The 19,368-nt window shown below is 37.4% G+C and overlaps 2 long non-coding RNA genes across 3 annotated transcripts in view; both read right to left on the bottom strand.

The window, feature by feature from the left end:
* The window catches only part of LOC107133223 (uncharacterized), a 175,795-nt gene that overhangs the window by 36,709 nt on the left and 119,718 nt on the right, over nt 1-19,368 (bottom strand). The window lies entirely within an intron of this gene.
* On the bottom strand, nt 1,524-9,458 carry LOC132342444 (uncharacterized). Its single transcript, XR_009490822.1, has 3 exons — nt 4,134-9,458; nt 3,603-3,785; nt 1,524-3,481 (listed from the first exon to the last, which is right to left on the bottom strand). It is a non-coding gene; the product is annotated as an uncharacterized lncRNA (long non-coding RNA).

Genomic DNA, 19,368 nt, shown 5'->3' with positions numbered 1-19,368 from the left:
CTATCTAAACATAGCCAATTAATCTGATTAAGAACTAGGTATCACAGCCACTATGGAGAACAGTGTGGAGATTCCTTAAAAAACTGGAAATAGAACTGCCTTATGACCCAGCAATCCCACTGCTGGGCATACACACTGAGGAAACCAGAAGGGAAAGAGACACGTGTACCCCAATGTTCATCGCAGCACTGTTTATAATAGCCAGGACATGGAAGCAACCTAGATGCCCATCAGCAGATGAATGGATAAGAAAGCAGTGGTACATATACACAATGGAGTATTACTCAGCCATTAAAAAGAATACATTTGAATCAGTTCTAATGAGATGGATGAAACTGGAACCTATTATACAGAGTGAAGTAAGCCAGAAGGAAAAACACCAATACAGTATACTAATGCATATATATGGAATTTAGAAAGATGGTAACAATAACCCTGTGTATGAGACAACAAAAGAGACACTGATGTATAAAACAGTCTTATGGACTCTGTGGTAGAGGGAGAGGGTGGGAAGATTTGGGAGAATGGCATTGAAACATGTATAATATCATGTATGAAACGAGTCGCCAGTCTAGGTTCGATGCACGATACTGGATGCTTGGGGCTGGTGCACTGGGATGACCCAGAGGGAGGGTATGGGGAGGGAGGAGGGAGGAGGGTTCAGGATGGGGAATACAGGTATACCTGTGGCAGATTCATTTCGATATTTGGCAAAACTAATACAATATTGTAAAGTTTAAAAATAAAATAAAATTAAAAAAAAATAAAATAAATATCACAACCAAAAAAAAAAAAAAGAACTAGGTATCAGAGTTCCATCAGAAAAGCAAACACAGAAAAAGTGATCTGAATACTGATATACAATATTATAGGAGTTAGACCACAAGACATTGTGAGCTGGTAGATCAATCTATGCAGGTTACTGTCTGTTGCTCTGGCTATAAGTCAGACAGACTAGCAGCTAGGAAATAAACTGGAAAAGCTAAGACCTGCAGGAACAAATCAGAATCCATCAGGAACACACAAGGACAAAGCAGAATTTATGGCATCTCTCACCATCTACAACCCCGATGCCATGATGGCTGCAGGAGAGCAAGGTACTTGGCTCTGTGCTTGGCCTGTAACTCAAGGAAGCAGGAGATATGGGAGCAGAAGAGACTGAGGGTACCCTGTCACCCCACTCTATCAACATGAGCTAGGAGAACAGAAACAAGATAAACGAGTTTCCACACTGATTGGGGACCTACATCAATCTTCAGAGCTTAAGGTCTGCCTCCCAGATCTTGTATAAAATGTCTTGTGCACAATGCCCACAGGGAAGGGAATTCTGGAAAATGTACTTCCAGCTTAGGTAAGCAGGCACAGGAAAGAGTAACCACAAATAATTAACAGTGAAGAGCTACTTTAATTATGAATAAGTATAATTTATAACTTGTTCTGAATCATTTTGATATTTTTAAACTATTAAAAAGTTAGTTTATTTCACAATGCGAATAACACCAATGGTAGATTGTATAATAGCAAGGCATATGCCTAGGACACCAGAAATATAGAGGGACCAAAATTAATTATTTTGAATCAGTGTGAAATAATTTGATATTTCTACATATGTGACAGACATTTGGATATTGCTACTGTTATTTTATAGTTTGGTTTTGTTTTATGTAGAGCTGTTTATTACTGAATGGACAGTAGGTACATATCATAATATTAGTTCTTAAGATCTCCAAAGGATTTAAACTAGTCTTGAGTTCCACAACTGTCAAACAATAACTGGGCTGTTTACATAAACTCCCAAAACAAACAAGTCCTTTTAGGATATAAAAGGTAAATTTTTAACAGACTAAGTCCAACTAACGCTTTATGTCATCTTCTTGGTAGTGCATCTGAAATACCCACTCAGTGGTGCTCCATGTAAAGTGAAGTCTCAATAGGCACCATTCTCTAAGTGTGCTGAATTTTTCATATATTTAATAGAACTTATGGTTTACTTTGTATTACTCAGTAACAAAGCATATCAAGACGAACTTCGATAGAAAATGCAAAGTTTATTGATACTTTTTAATTTATAAGTAAATAAAACTAAGTGGTAAAATGCCATTTATCACAATTGCATTCAAATCTCAAAACTGAATTGTAAAAATTTAAAAAGATTTCAAATCCCTCACATACATATTTTCCTTTCTTTTGTGTTGTGCGTCCTCACAGAAACTGACGGTAATTCTACATAAGAAACTGAAAGAACTCCTAGACTAAGATTGTCAAACAAAATACAGGACAACCAGTTAAATTTAACTTTCATATAAATGATACTTTTTTTAGTGTAAATACTGTAGGGGCCATCAGTTCAGTTCAGTTCAGTCGCTCAGTCATGTCCAACTCTTTGCGATCCCATGAATCACAGCACACCAGGCCTCCCTGTCCATCACCAACTCCTGGAGTTCACCCAGACTCACATCCATCGAGTCAGTGATGCCATCCAGCCATCTCATCCTCTGTCGTCCCCTTCTCCTCCTGCCCCCAATCCCTACCAGCATCAGAGTCTTTTCCAATGAGTCAACTCTTCGCATGAGGTGGCCAAAGTACTGGAGTTTCAGCTGTAGCATCATTCCTTCCAAAGAAATCCCAGGGCTGATCTCCTTCAGAATGGACTGGTTGGATCTCCTTGCAGTCCAAGGGACTCTCAAGAGTCTTCTCCAACACCACAGTTCAAAAGCATCAATTCTTTGGCGCTCAGCCTTCTTCACAGTCCAACACTCACATCCATACATGACCACAGGAAAAACCATAGCCTTGACTTAGACGGATCTTTGTTGGCAAAGTAATGTCTCTGCTTTTGAATATGCTATCTAGGTTGGTCATAACTTTCCTTCCAAGGAGTAAGCGTCTTTTCATTTCATGGCTGCATTCACCATCTGCAGTGATTTTGGAGCCCAGAAAAATAAACTCTGGCACTGTTTCCACTGTTTCCCCATCTATTTCCCTTGAAGTGATGGGACCAGATGCCATGATCTTCCTTTTCTGAATGTTGAGTTTTAAGCCAACTTTTTCACTCTCCACTTTCACTTTCATCAAGAGGCTTTTGAGTTCCTCTTCACTTTCTGCCATAAGGGTGGTGTCATCTGCATATCTGAGGTTATTGATATTTCTCCTGGCAATCTTGATTCCAGCTTGTGTTTCTTCCAGTCCAGCGTTTCTCATGATGTACTCTGCATGTAAGTTAAATAAACAGGGTGACAATATATAGCCTTGACGAACTCCTTTTCCTATCTGGAACCAGTCTGTTGTTCCATGTCCAGTTCTAACTGTGGCTTCCTGACCTGCATACAGGTTTCTCAAGCGGTAGGTCAGGTGGTCTGGTATTCCCATCTCTTTCAGAATTTTTCACAGTTTATTGTGATCCACACAGTCAAAGGCTTTGGCATAGTCAATAAAGCAGAAATAGATGTTTTTCTGGAACTCTCTTGCTTTTTCAATAATACTAAAAAAATAAAGTATATCTGTTATCAGAAATTCAAATTGAACTGGGTGCCCTCTATTTTCATTTATCTGGCAACTCTACCCTACGCATATGGTAGAAAACTAATATGCAAAAAGTTTACCTGAAATGTATGAATGATTTGTACAGGGGATTATCAGAACAGCTGTCAGAAGGCTGGAAAGAAATCTTCTTGGAGGTCATGTGCAAGTGTTCATGATGGGAGAAAGTCTCCTGCCTCCTCCCCATCTCTGCTCCATCCCAGAGAACATATTGTCTTCCAGCCATTTTAGCCAGAGGGGCCTGCCTGAGTCAGTAAAAATGAATTAAATTGACTGTGTAGCTCCCCTATCCCCCAAGACAGTGTTTATCATTGTTATCATTTTCCCATTTCCTCTCAATGCTTCTTGGTAACAATCTCTGCTGCTAATGTCAACAAGGAACAGAAAAGATTTTACTGTCATAAAGTGCTTCTAACATTTATTACACTCCATGGCCATGCAACTAGCTTAAAAAGTAACCTTTCAAACCACCATGAGAGGAAAGCAGGGCTGTTGATACCCCTGAAGACAAAAATAGAATGCTAAAACTTCAACTGATCCCATTCTGATTCTTTCAACAGCTTCTTTCCTCTTTCAGAGTTTTGAAAACTTACATTTAAAGAAGTCTCCAAGACAGGGACTGGACAAAGACTTAAGACAAAGCAAGTCTATTCTACAAAACAGAAGAATAAAAAAATAAGAAACAAATATCAAACAAATAAGTTGCTTTTAAGCACTGTCCCCTCTCCATGCCCTGTAAATAATTAATCATAAAATACATGAAATGAAAGCTACCTTCATTATGCCAAAGGTCTATTTTCAATTTTTTTTAGTGATTTTTCCAACTATATTGTGTCTACACCAATACTTTTAATAATAGAAAGATGAAACTAGGAGATTTTAGGATAAAATAAGTATAATATAGCTCTTAGAAGAACAGCTTTTATAATTAGATAGCTTGAAATAAAATATGGATTATGCTTCTTTCTAGCTAGAAGATGATCAGATAAGCTACTTAGCCTTCTGAAGCTCTAGTCTGCTTTCCATTTGTAAATTGGTGTTATTAATGATACCTTTTTTACAGGGATCTGTGTAATTATTAGGTGAGATAATGTTTATAAAGTTCTTGGAAGAGAATCCACCAAATAATTTGCTCTAAAATAAGTATTGCTTATGATACACCTCATTATTTTCTGATAATTTCATTTTATAAAGTGTCACAAAGAAGCACATAAAGTTTTGTTTTGAATCTGGTTAAAGGCTTCTCTGGTGGTTCATATGGTAAAGAATCCACCTACAATGTGGGAGACCTAGGTTCTATCCCTGGGTTGGGATAGAGATCCCCTTGGAGGAGGGCATGGCACCCTACTCCAATATTCTTGCCAAGAAAATGGTGGGCTACAGTCCATGGGGTCACAAAGAGTTGGACACGACTGAGCAGCTGAGCACAAGTGATGTTGAAGGAACACTGAACTTAAGGGTGGGGAATGCACAGAGGAAAAAGATTGGTTCATTCATTCATTCATTCAACAAAACGATATTGAGTACCTACCAGGTACCAAGTACCATAGGAGACAAAGGTTACAGAGCAGAATAAAAATTCCCTTTCCTCAGAGACCACACAATCTAATGAAGGAGGCAGCTGGTGTGCAAGACACTTCTAGTGTGTTGACTGCAGTGATGTGAACACTCCTAGAGAGAAAGGCACTTACCAATGCCAGGGGTGAACAGAGAGGAGTCATCCTTGAGGACAAATGTTTCTGTTTGATCATGAAAGACAGATGTAAATTAATCAGATAACAACAGGAGGATAATTTAAAAGTAGATTACAGGAGCTACAAGAGCCACAGGGAGTTTTAATATGAAATTTAAAACAGGAGTGTGTCAGGACACTAACCACAATGGAAGGTCTCATACAGAAGAGTTAGGTGTTTAGATTTTTACCATGAAAGTAGGAAGGGACTCTGGGAGGATTTTAATCAAGGTAGAGATATAATCAGAGTTTTCCTATTTAAAAGATCACCCTTTCAGAAGCATGAAAAGATTATACTGGAGGGAAATGTGTACAGAAGCAAGAAGATCACATCTGCTGTAGCAATCAAGGTGAGATTTTGATTAAGAAAATGGAAATTGCAGTAGAAATAGAGAGGAAGGAAAGGAATCAAGAAACATTCAGGGGAAGAATTAGAAGTCTTAGCACTGAGGGAAAGGGATAATCCTCAATGACTCCTAATGTCTGCTACAGGACCTCAAGTGAGAGTGTGTTGGCTGGAAGAAGGGCAAGACATTAAGCTTCCTTAGTCACTGAGTAATTGACTACATCAGCCAGATAACCTATCTGAAGCAGTTTAACTGATATTAGAACAACACCACTTTAACATGTCCTTACATTTCAAGCTTTAAATTTTTTCCAAAAGTATACAAGCAGTGTATTCTGGTTTTAAAGAGAAAGTGAAAGTCACTCAATCGTGTCAGACTCTTTTCGATCCCATGGACTATACAGTCCATTGAATTCTCCAGGCCAGAATACTGGAGTGGGTAGCCTTTCCCTTCTCCAGGGGATCTTCCCAACCCTGGGATCAAACCTGAGTCTCCTGCATTGCAGGTGGATTCTTTACCAACTGAGGTATCAGGGAAACCCTCTGGTTTGAAAATTCTTGGCAAATACAGTGCTTATATTCAATCAGCCCTTTTGTATTTCTAAGGAGAGTTTCAAGTGAAAACTTGCTTTCTTGCAATAAAAAGAAGAAAAAAGAAAACATTCAGGGAAAGGAGACTCTTGTTAAATTTTACCTTTTTTGGACAGCAATGCATATGCCATCAGTTAAGTTCAGTTGCTCAGTCATCTCTGACTCTTTGTGACCCCATGGACCACAGCACTCCAGGCCTCCCTGTCCATCATCAACTCCCAGAGCTTGGTCAAATTCATGTCCATCAAGTTGGTGATGCCATCCAACTATCTCATCCTTTTCAACAGTGTGAATATGCATATGCCATAAATCCATACATACATGGAGTTACTCAAAAAAAAAAAAGAAATACCCAGATATTTCTAAAGCATTTTACCCCAAAATGAAATGAAAGCAAGAGTTCTAGTAAAACTAGATTTAAATATAGAAATGGGGTCAAAACATAGAAGAGAAATCTGCATATGAGGAAAGCAACAGTAAAAAGCATAAAATATAAATAAAATCTAATGGGTCTCTAAATGATTAGACTTAGGAGAGTCTTTATCTCCAGGAAGTCTAACACTCACCATACCACACAAGTTTTATAATAATGTCAATATTATTTATTAGAATAAGGATTTTTATGAGACACTGGTGGAATATATTAGAATGGCAGATTAATGTGAAGTCCCAATTTTCAGTAGCTTATAACTTTGGCAGTATATTTAATTCAAATGGAACTTGGCATGAGTTTACTATGTCAGACTTTAGCCCTTGCCAAGTTTGACAAGCATCCAGTTCAGCTGTTTTGGGCTAATGTGAATGCCAAAGTAAAGACTTTTTTTTTTCTGCATTCAACAACATTTTTCATTATAAAAAGCAAAAATGAGTAAATGAATGTTTATTGTTGGGCCCCTTAATTAATGTAAAACAATTCTCACACAAAGCAGAAATGCAAAGTAATTCAGTGAGCAAAGTAATGGACTGAGGACTCTGCAGAAGTAAATTTTAGTTTTGCTACTGACTCACTATGTAAAGTTGGATAAGTAATGTTGCCTCTTTATGCCTCAGCTTATTCCACAGTAAGATTAGGAGATTAATACAAACATGCATAATCATAATGAAAATGGCTGTAAAGCAGTTTTCAAGTTTAAACATATAATAACTTCTCTTTTCAATACCTTTTCACTATAGGGATTTTTAAGGAAATAAATAAATTTGGGCATATAATGATGACCTATCTAAAGTTGTATAAAAAGCTAGTCTATTAATGTATCAGTATACCCTGGGAATTAATTAGGATCTCTGGGAAGCTATTTGTTCTTTTAGGTAACTAAGTATCATTTAGTGAATTAATGATTTGGTTCACCATTTTGGAAATTACAGTTTCATTACATAAAACAATGCCCAAGTGGCTTGAAGAAGTTAGTACAGTCTACTTCAAAAAACAACTAATTTTCTACTAATGATAGTTTAGGCACTAGACCAAAAAGACCAACTAGCTTGATAAATCAGTGCAAAGGATGCAAGTTTTTTCTATGTATAATGAGTGAAATCACTATTTTCTTGGTCACATTAAGGATTGATTAGTAGGCACTTTTAAATGTCACAGTCAACTGAATTACAGCTTGAACTGCCTCTTAAGTAAACCCAAAATACCAGAGTAATCCAGTAATTTTAATTCCATAGACATAGCAAAAGATTATATACAACGTATCTTCCATTCAGTCCTGCTTGGATTGCATAGGGACACACATAAAAGAAAAGAAACATTAATTACATAATTATTTACAAATGTCTATGTATTCACTTTTCTGTAAGAATAAACAGAGAGAGTGACAGAAGAGGAGACCCCAGCCTCCATTCCCTGATAAAGATCAATAATTAAAAGTTACACAACTATCCACAAACAAAAACAGCCCTGGGAGAGCTCTGAAGTTCTTATAAGAAATTTCAACGATTTGGTGAAACAAAAAGAAGAAAAAGCAGTTTTATTTTGCCTGCATCATCAAATCCCCCAAGTTATCAGTGCTCAGTTCCAAGAGGAAATAATGCAACTAGAAACATTTCTTGTCATAGAGTGAGGAAGAATGGGATGAGTGACCAGTTGCTCCAGCCTTTTGAGCACCATGGAAAGGCCCTGTTTAGGATTCACTCCGTTAAGAGATCAGCAAAACTGTGATACGTAGTGATGGTTGGAAACAAAGAAGAAAAGCGGAGACTACCAATATCAGCCACAGAGTATGAGCAACCACAATTCCAGTGAGCTTGTTTATGACTTTAGCATCTTTGTCTCTGAGAAATTGATGGTGAGCACAAATGCTATGAACTCCTGCAGATGTTGCGTGCTTTTGCCCCACAGGTATTTGTGTTTCCTGATGCCAAGTACCTGATTCCCTGCCTGCTCCCTCCCTCTCCTACCCCTGCCAGAGCCCAGGACCTACACTAGCAGCTGCCCCAGGTCTCTGCAGCTAAACAAGTGCAAGATGACAGTCTAGATCCCCACAGTTGATGCCCCACTGCCATGCAGGCACACAGAACTCAAACTTCTAGCTGTGCATGTGCACACAGCTGGACTTAGGCCCATCACCAACCTCCACTCTCAAGCCCTTATTGCAAAACCCAGCAGTACAGGACCCCTGTGGCCATAAGTGCACCCACAATTGGTCCCAGCCTTTGCTGCTTGCTTTGGCCCCCACCACTACATCTATTTGCAATCAGCCTCTACCACTATACAGACACTTGCAGCTGGTTTCTGCAGCTGGGTTTCTGTGTACCACAGATTCCAGTCATTTATGTGGTTTTCCCTGGACCATAACATCCCTTTGAGTATCATTAGACCCCCTGCAGCACAAAAAAACTATGTAGCAGTTGATGTTGTGAACCACAATGCCCTAAGCCAATAAGCCACAACAGCCCCCACCCCAGATCTAATGCAGTCACATGCTCCCACACTGATACCTTTCACCACTAGACTCAGAGGTCATACTATGCTCCAGCATGCTCCCACTCACAGGTGGTGACTGCTTCTTCAAATCTGCAAACACCTACACAAAGCTACGGATCACAAGGAATAAAAGACACATAACTAACGAAGGAAATACAGTAAATCTCCAGTAACTGGCTCCAAAGAAATGGAGATTCAAAAACTGCCCAAGAAAAAAAATTTCAATAATCATTCTAAAAATGCTCAGAAAGTTAGAAAAAGACACAAATACATAACTAAACAATATTAAAGAAACAATACAAAAACAAGATGAGAAATTTAACAAAGAGATAACAAAAACTGAAGGAATAAAACAGAAATTTTGGAGCTGAAAAATATAATGACTGAAGAATTCAATAAAAAGCTTCACTACAGACTAGAATAAGCTGAAAGAAGCATCAGTGAACTTGGAAGACAGATGATTCACATGGTCAGAGGAAATGTTTTCAATTTTTTGCCATTGAGGATAATGTTTGCTGTGGGTTTGTCACTTATGGCTTTTATTATGATGAGGTATGTTCCTTCTATGCCTGCTTTCTGGGGATTTTTTAATCATAAATGGGTATTGAATTGTCAAAGGCTTTCTCTGCATCTATTGAGATAATCATATGGTTTTTCTCTTTCAATTTGTTAATATGGTGTATCACATTGATTGATTTGCAAATATTGAAGAATCCTTGCATCCCTGGGATAAAGCCCATTTGGTCATGATGTATGATCTTTTTAATATGTTATTGGATTCTGTTTGCTAGAATTTTGTTGAGCATTTTCACACCTATGTACATCAGTGATACTGGCCTGTGGTTTTCTTTTTTTTGTGGCATCTTTGTCTGGATTTGGTATTAGGGTGATGGTAGACTCACAGAATGAGTTTGGGAGTTTACCTTCCTCTGCAATTTTCTGGAAGATTTTAAGGAGGACAGGTTTAGCTCTTCTTTAAATTTTTGGTAGAATTCACCTGTGACGCCATCTGATCCTAGGCTTTTGTTTGTTGAAAGATTTTTGATTACAGCTTCAAGTTCCATGCTTGTGATGGGTCTGTTAATATTTTCTATTTCTTCCTGGTTCAGTTTTGGAAGGTTATACTTTTCTAAGAATGGTCCATTTTTCCAAGTTGTCCATTTTACTGGCTCACAGTAGGCTCTTATGATCTTTCACTTTTCTGTGGTACCTGTTGTGATTTCTCAATTTTCATTTCGAATTTTATTGATGTGATTCTTCTCCCTTTTTTTTCTTGATGAGTCTGGCAAACAGTCTGTCTACTTTATTTACCTTCTCAAAGAACCACTTGTTAGTTTTGCTGATTTTTGTTAAGGTCTCCTTTATTTCTTTTTCATTTATTTCTGCTCTAATTTATGATTTCTTTCCTTCTACTAACTTTGGGATTCTTCTTTTTCTAGTTGCTTTAAGTGTATGGATAGGTTGTTTATTTGATGTTACTCTTGTTTCTTGAAGTAGGCTTGTATTGCTGTGAACCTCCCTCTTAGCACTGCTTTTACCGAATTCCATAGGTTTTAGGTGCTTGTGTTTCATTTTCATTTGTTTCTATGCATATTTTTATTTTCTTTTTGATTTCCTCCATAATCTGTTGACTATTCACAATCATGTAGTTCACCCTCATTTCATTTACAATCAGGAACCAGACAAGGGTGTGCACTCTCACCACTACTATTCAACATAGTTTTGGAAGTCCTAGCCACAGCAATCAGAGAAGAAAAAGAAATAAAGGGAATCCAGATTGGAAAAAAAGAAGTAAAACTCTCACTGTTTGCAGATGACATGATACACTATGTAGAAAATCCTAAAGAGACCACCAGAAAATTTCAAGAACTAATCAATGAATATAGTAAAGTTGCATGATATAAAACTAATACACAGGAATCCCTTGCATTCCTATACACTAACAATGAGAAAACAGAAAGAGAAATTAAGGAAACAATCCCATTAACCACTGCAATGAAAAGAATAAAATACTTAGGAATAAATTTACCTAAAGAAACAAAAGACCTATATATAGAAAACTATAATAAACTAATGAAAGAAATCAAAGATGACACAAATAGAGGGAGAAATATACCATGTTCATGGACCAGAAGAATCTATAAGGTGAAAATCAGTATACTACCCAGAGCAATCTATTGACTCAGTGCAATCCCTATCAAGCTACCAATGGTATTTTTCAGAGAACTAGAACAAATAATTTCACAATTTGTATGGAAATACAAAAAACCTCGAATAGCCAAAGCAATCTTGAGAAAGAATGGAGCTGGAGGAATCAACCTGCCTGACTTCAGGGTATACTACAAAGCTGTAGTCATCAAAACAGGATGGTACTGGCAAAGACAGAAATATAGATCACCTGAACAAAATAGAAAGTCCAGAGATAAATCCACACACCTATGGACACCTTATTTTTTATAAAGGAGGCAAGAATATACAATGGAGAAAAGACCACTTCTTTAACAAATGGTGCTGGGAAAACTGGTCAACCACTTGTAAAAGGATGAAACTAGAACAGTTTCGAATACCATACACAAAAATAAACTCAAAATGGATTAAAGATCTAAAACTATAAAAGTTCTAAAGGAAAACATAGGCAAAACATTCTCTGACACAAATCATAGCAGGATCCTCTATGACCTACCTCCCAGAGTAATGGAAATAAAAGCAAAATAAACTAATGGGACCTAATTAAACTTAAAAACTTTTGTACAACCAAGGAAACTAAAAGTAAGGTGAAAAGACAGCCTTCAGAATGGGAGAAAATAATAGCAAACAAAACAGCTGACAAAGAATTAATCTCCAAAATATACAAGCAGCTCATGCAGCTCAATACCAGAAAAATAAATGACCAAAGATTTATTGGTCATATAAGTCTTGACCCATATAAAATTTGACCCATATGTTGGGTCAAAGAACTAAACAGACATTTATCCAAAGAAGACATACAGATGGCTAACAAATGCATGAAAAGATGTTCAACATCACTCATTATCAGATAAATGCAAATCAAAACCACAATGAGGTACCATCTCATGCCAGTCAGAATGGCTGCCATCATTGTTTGTAATACAAACAATAAATGCTGGAGGGGGTGCAGAGGAAAGGGAACCCTCTTACACTGTTGGTGGGAATGCAAACTAGTACAGCCACTATGGAGAACAGTGTGGAAATTCCTTCAAAAACTGGAAATAGAAGTGCCATATGATTGAGCAATCCCACTGCTGGGCATACACACTGCTGCTGCTGCTGCTAAGTTGCTTCAGTCGTGTCCGACTCTGTGCGACCCCATAGACGGCAGCCCACTATGCTCCTCTGTCCCTGGGATTCTCCAGGCAAGAACACTGGAGTGGGTTGCCATTTCCTTCCCCAATGCATGAAAATGAAAAGTGAAAGTGAAGTTGCTCAGTCATGCCCAACTCTTAGCGACCCCATGGACTGCAGCCTACCAGGCTCCTCCGTCCATGGGATTTTCCAGGCAAGAGTACTGGAGTGGGGTGCCATTGCCTTCTCCATATACACTGAGGAAACCAGAATTGAAAGAGACACATGTACCTCAATGCTCACTGCAGCACTGTTTACAATAGCTATGACATGGCAGCAACCTAGATGTCCATCAGCAGATGAATGGATAAGGAAGTTGTGGTACATATACATAATGGAATACTACTCAGGTATAAAAACGAATGCATTTAAGTCAGTTCTAATGAGGTGGATGAAACTGGAGCCTAATATACATAGTGAAGTAGGCCAGAAAGAAAAACACCAATACAGTATACTAACATTCATATATGGAATTTAGAAAGATGGTAACAGAAACCCTATATGCAAGACAGGAAAAGAGACATAGATGTAAAGAACAGACTTTTGGACTATGTGGAAGGTGGGGGTTGGCTGATTTGAGAGAATAACATTGAAACATGTAGATTACCATATGTTAAATAGATGACCAAGTTCAGTGCATGAAGCATGGCACTCAAAGCTGGTGCTCTGGGACAACCAAGAGGGATGGGTAGGGAGGGAGATGGGAGGGTGGTTCAGGATGTTGGGACACATGTACATCCATGGCTGATTCATGCTGACATATGGCAAAAACCACCACCATATTGTAAAGCAATTAGATTCCAATTAAAATTAAATACTTAATTTTTAAAAAGTCAGAGAAGGGCATGGCCTCCCACTCTAGTATTCTTGCCTGGAGAATTCCATGGACAGAGGAGCCTGGTGGGCTGCAGTCCACGTGGTGACAAAGAGTTGAACACGACCGAGCAACTAACACTCACATACACACACACACACGGAACAAAAATAAAAAAGAATAAAAAGTAATGAAACAAATCTGCAACTCCTATGCAACACAATTAAGAAACAAAGTTTGTGTCATGGGATTCTGAGGGAGAAAGATGTAAAAAGCTTATTTAAAGAAATAATGGCTGAAATCTTCCAAAACCTAGGGTAGGATTTGTACACCCAAGGTTATGAAGTTAATACATTATTTCAAAATTATAATTAAGATTTCTTTTCTTCAAGATACATTATAACAAAAATGTCTAAACTGAATTTAATGAAGCAAAAGATTAAAAAAATTCTCTAATACAAGGGAAGCTCCTTAAAGTTTTCAGTGGATTTCTCAGTAGAGACTTTATCAGGCCAGGAGAGATTAGGAGGATCTATTCAGGGAGTTTAAAGAAAAAAACTGCCAACCAACATTATTTCACCCAGCAAAGTTGTTTAAAAATGATCGCAAACTAAAGACTTATCCAAACAAACAAAAGCTAAAGAAATCCATTATCATCAGACCACCTAAGAAATGCTTAAAAAGGGTTCTTTAAGCTGAAATGAAAGAATGCTAACTAGTAACATGACATCATATGAACATTAAAAACATACAGGTAAAGGCAAGTATATAGTCATATCTGAATATTATACTACAATAATATGGTGGTGTATTAATGGTGGTGCTTTCTAACATAAATTTAAAAGGACAGGAGCATTAAAAATAAGTATAGCTGTAATCCTTTGTTAATGAATATACAACTCAAAAAGATGGAAAGTGTGACACCAAATACTAATAAACATGTGAAGAAAATAAAAGGTAGAGTTAAATTGTTATCAGTTTAAAAAGACTTACTTCCATAACATATTTCAAGTAAGTTTCAGGGTAGCTATGAAGTGAAATAGATGTTTTTCTGGAACTCTCTTGCTTTTTCCATGATCCAGCAGATGTTGGCAATTTGATCTCTGGTTCCTCTGCCTTTTCTAAAACCAGCTTGAACATCTGGAAGTTCACAGTTCATGTATTGCTGAAGCCTGGCTTGGAGAATTTTGAGCATTACTTTACTAGCGTGTGAGATGAGTGCAATTGTGCGATAGTTTGAGCATTCTTTGGCATTGCCTTTCTTTGGTATTGGAATGAAAACTGACATTTTCCAGTCCTGTAGCCACTGCTGAGTTTTCCAAATTTGCTGGCATATTGAGTGCAGCACTTTCACAGCATCATCTTTCAGGATTTGAAATAGCTCCACTGGAATTCCATCACCTCCACTAGCTTTGTTCATAGTGATGCTATCTAAGGCTCACTTGACTTCACATTCTAGGATGTCTGGCTCTAGGTCAGTGATCACACCATCGTGATTATCTGGGTCGTGAAGATCTTTTTTGTACAGTTCTTCTGTGTATTCTTGCCACCTCTTCTTAATATCTTCTGCTTCTATTAGGTCCCTACCATTTCTGCCCTTTATCAAGCCCATCTTTGCATGAAATGTTCCCTTGGTATCTCTAATTTTCTTGAAGAGATCTCTAGTCTTTCCCATTCTGTTGTTTTCCTCTATTTCTTTGCACTGATTGCTACAGGGAGGCCTGGCGTGTTGTGATTCATGGGGTCGCAAAGAGTCAGACATGACTGAGTGACTGAACTGAACTGATAAAGTAAAAGCTTTCAGTAGACACACACAAGATAAACAGAAGGATGTACAACTATTGTTGTTGCTTAGTGACTCAGTCATGTCTGACTCTTTGTGACCCCAGCACACCAGGCTTCTCTGTCCATCATGAACTCCTGGAGCTTGCTCAAAGTCATGTCCATTGAGTCGGTGATGCCATCTAACCACCTCATCCTCTGTTGTCCCTTTCTCCTCCTACCTTCAATCTTTCCCAGGATCGGGGTCTTTTCTAATGAGTCAGCTCTTCTCATTAGGTGGCCAAAGTATTGGAGCTTCAACTCCAGCATCAGTCCTTCTGATGAATATTCAGGGCTGATTTCCTTTAGGATTGACTAGTTTGATCCCCTTGCAGTTCACAGGACTCTCAAGAGTCTTCTCCAACACCACAGTTCAAAAGCACCAATTCTCCACTATTCAGCCTTCTTTATAGTCTAGCTCTCACATCCATGCACGACTACTGGAAAAACCACAGCTTTGACTAGACAGACCTTTGTCAGCAAAGTAATGTCTCTGCTTTTTAATATGCTGTCTATGTTGGTCATAGCTTTCCTTCCAAGGAGCAAGTGTCTTTAATTTCATGGTTGCAGTCACCATCCGCAGTGATTTTGGAGCCCAAGAAAATAAAGTCCATCACTCTTTCCATTGTTTCCCCATCTGTTCACCATGAAGTAATGGGACTGGATGCCATGATCCTTGTTTTTTGCTTGTCGAGTTTTAAGCCAGCTTTTTCTCTATAAAAGTTATCATTTACAAAACATTACAGCAAGAAAGGAAGAGGGGAATCACAAAACAGCCAGAAAACAATTACCTAGATGGTAGTAGCAAGTCCTTACCGATCAATAATTACTTTAAATATAAATGAATTCAATGATCCAACCAAAAGGGATAAAGGGACTGATGGATTTTAAAAAAATAAAGTCCAACATATGCTGCCTTATAATATGCTTTAACTGCAAGGACATAGAGAGGATCAAAGTAGTTTCCTTAAAAAACAAGAAATACAACTACCATATGACTCAGCAATTCCACTAGTAGGCATACACTCTGAGAATATCGTAATTCGAAAGGACACATGTAGGGACTTCCCTGGTGGTCCAGTGGTTAAGAATTTGCCTTCCAATGCAGGGAATGAAGGTTCAATTCCTGGTTGGGGAACTAAGATCCCACCTGTCATGGAGTAACTAGGCCCATGTACTGTAAGTACCAGAGGCTCTGGGGTCCCACTTGATATACTAGACAGTTCCCTGACTGCAAGTGAAGATCCTGCATGGAACAAGGAAGATCCTCATGTGCAGCAATTAAAAATCAACAAAGCCAAATACATATGTAATTAAAACACACACACACACACACACACACATGTACCCCAATGTTCACTGAAGCACTATTTTCAATAGCCAAGACACTGAAGCAACCTAGGTGTCCACTGACAGATGAATAAGAAGTTATGATACATATACACAATGGAGCATTACTCAGTCATAAAAAAGGAATATAATTAGCTGTAGAGACCTGGATGGAACCAAAATCTGTCATATAGAGTGAAGTAAATCAGAAAGAGAAAAACAAATATTGTATATTAATGCATATATGTGGAAACAAGAGAAATAGTAGAGATGAACCTTGTTCTAAGGCTGGAATATAGACACAGACATAGAGAATGGACATGTTGATATGGAAAGGGGCAGGGTGGGAAGAGGAGGGCGGGAGAAACTGGGAGATATACACTTCCATGTGTAAAATAGATAGCTAATGGGAACCTGCACACAGGAAGCTCAGCTCAATGCTTTTTGATGACCTAGAGGGGTGGGATGGGGAGTGGAGTGGGAAGGAGGTCCAAGATGGAGAGAATATATCTATACATATAGCTGATTCACTTTACTATACAGCAGAAATCAACACAGCATTGTTGATTCACTTCATTGTACAGCAGAAACCAACACAAGCAATTATCCTCCAATTAAAAATAATTTTTTTTTAAAAGGCCCAGCAGGTGCTACCTACAAGTACTTGTTTCAATTTCAAGGACACACAGAGGATCAAAGTAAATGGGTAGAAAAATTAATTCTATGTGAATAAAAAACAAAACAGAGCAGAAATAGCTATACTTGCACCAAACAAGATATATTTTATTCAAAATATATCAAAGTTTTGATATAACTATATATCAAAAATATAACTATATTTTATTCAAAATACATTCAAAAACTATAACAAGAGATAAAGAAGGTCAGTTTATAATTATAAAAGAGTCATATATGGATGTAAGAGTTGGATCATAATTAAGGCTTAGCAGAGAAGAACTGATGGCTTTAGATCAAATTGATCTGAGGCACATATATAGAATATTCCATCCAATGGGAGCAGAATTTACATTTTTCTGAAACAAACATGAAGCACTCTTCAGCATAGAACATATCTTGGGTCACAAAACAAGTCTCAGCAAATTTTAAAAGATTAAAATTTTACTAAGTATCTTTTCCAACCATATAGTATAAAATTAGAAATAGATAACAAGAGAAAAACTGAAAAATTCACAGATATGTGAAGATTAAACACTACACTCCTGAATAGCAAATGGGTCAAAGATGAAATCAAAAGGGAAATTTAAAAATATAATTAAACAAATAAAAATGGAAATACAACATACCAAACCTTATGAGATTCAGCAAAAGCATTGCTAAGAAAAAACTTTATAGTGATAAATTGCTACATTTAGAAAAAACAAAAATCTATCAAATAAACAACCTTTCATTTCAAGAAATAAGAAAAACAAGAATAAACTAACTAAGCTCAAATTTTAGAAGGAAAGAGATAATTAAGAACAGAGTAGAAATAAATAAAATAGGGACCAGAAAAAATACAAAAGTAAAAGAAAAGATAAACAAAATTGATGAATCTTTATCTAGACTTACCAAGAAAAAGAAAGGACTCAAATGAAATTATAAATATCAATAATAAGGGACACATTACAACTGATACCACAGAACTACAAAGAATCACACATGACTACCATGAACAATTAAACACCAAAAAATTGACCAGACTAGAAGAAACGGATAAACTCCTAGATAGATACAAACCACCAAAACTGAAGGTAGCTTGTTCCTTCTATTCATGAAGGAACAAAAAATATGAATAAACCGGTAACAAGAAAGGAGACTGTATGAGTAATCAAACACTCCCCCCGCCCCAAAAAAAAGAAAAGCTCAGGACCAGATGGTTTCCTAGGAGAATTCTACCAAACATTTGAAGAAGTGGTGGTGGTGGTGATTTAGTTGCTAAGGTGTGTGCTACTCTTGTGACCCCACGAACAGTGGCCCACCAGGCTCCTCATTTAAAGACGTAATGCCAATTCTTCTCAAACTTTCCCCCCAAAAATGAAGAGGATGTTACACTTCTAAACTCCTTTTATAAGGCTAGTATTATCCTAATATCAAAGCCAGATAGGAGAAAATAAAATCCATAAACCAACAGCACTGATAAATAGAGATGCAAAAATTCTCAACAAAATATTAGCAAACCCAATTTAACAACACGTTAAAAAGATTATTCACCATTATCACATGGGATTTACTGTTGGGATGCAAGGATGATTCGACATTTATAAAACATGCTACACCATATTAATAGAATAAAAGACAAAAATCATATACTCATCTCAATAGATTCAGAAAAAATCATTTGACAAGTGTATAACATCTTTTCATGATAAAAATTCAAGAAATTGGGTAGAGAAGCAACATATCTCAACATAATAAAGGCCATATATGACAAACCCTCAGTCAGGATCACACACAATGGTGAAAAGCTGAAAACCCCAACCAGAAACAAGACAAAGATGTCCGTTTTCACCAATCTTATACAACATAGCATTGGAAGTCCTAGTTAGAGCAATTAAATCATACAAAGAACTACAAGGTGTCTGAATCAGAAAAGAAGTAAAAATATCTCTGGTTGCTGGTGACCTAATTTTGAAAATGCAAATTCTCAAGACAAGACCCAAAACAGATCTAAAAGCAAATTCACTAACGATTCAGAATACATGCATAAAAACAGACACAGAGACCAACAGAACAGAATCAAAACTCTAAAACTAAGTCCACATCTTTTGCTTTGGTCTGAAGAGTGTGTTTGGGTTTTTTCATAAGATGTTATGGTAAAACACAACCAAACTTTCTGGCCAGCCCAATACAGGATCAATAAACATTAGACAAGATAGCCAAGAATATTCAGCAGAGAAGGGCTAGTG

This window comes from Bos taurus, chromosome 16 (assembly GCF_002263795.3).
Source record: "Bos taurus isolate L1 Dominette 01449 registration number 42190680 breed Hereford chromosome 16, ARS-UCD2.0, whole genome shotgun sequence".
NCBI lineage: Eukaryota > Metazoa > Chordata > Mammalia > Artiodactyla > Bovidae > Bos > Bos taurus.
Note: the sequence above shows the minus strand (reverse complement) of the source record. Positions and strands in the feature narration are given on the sequence as shown.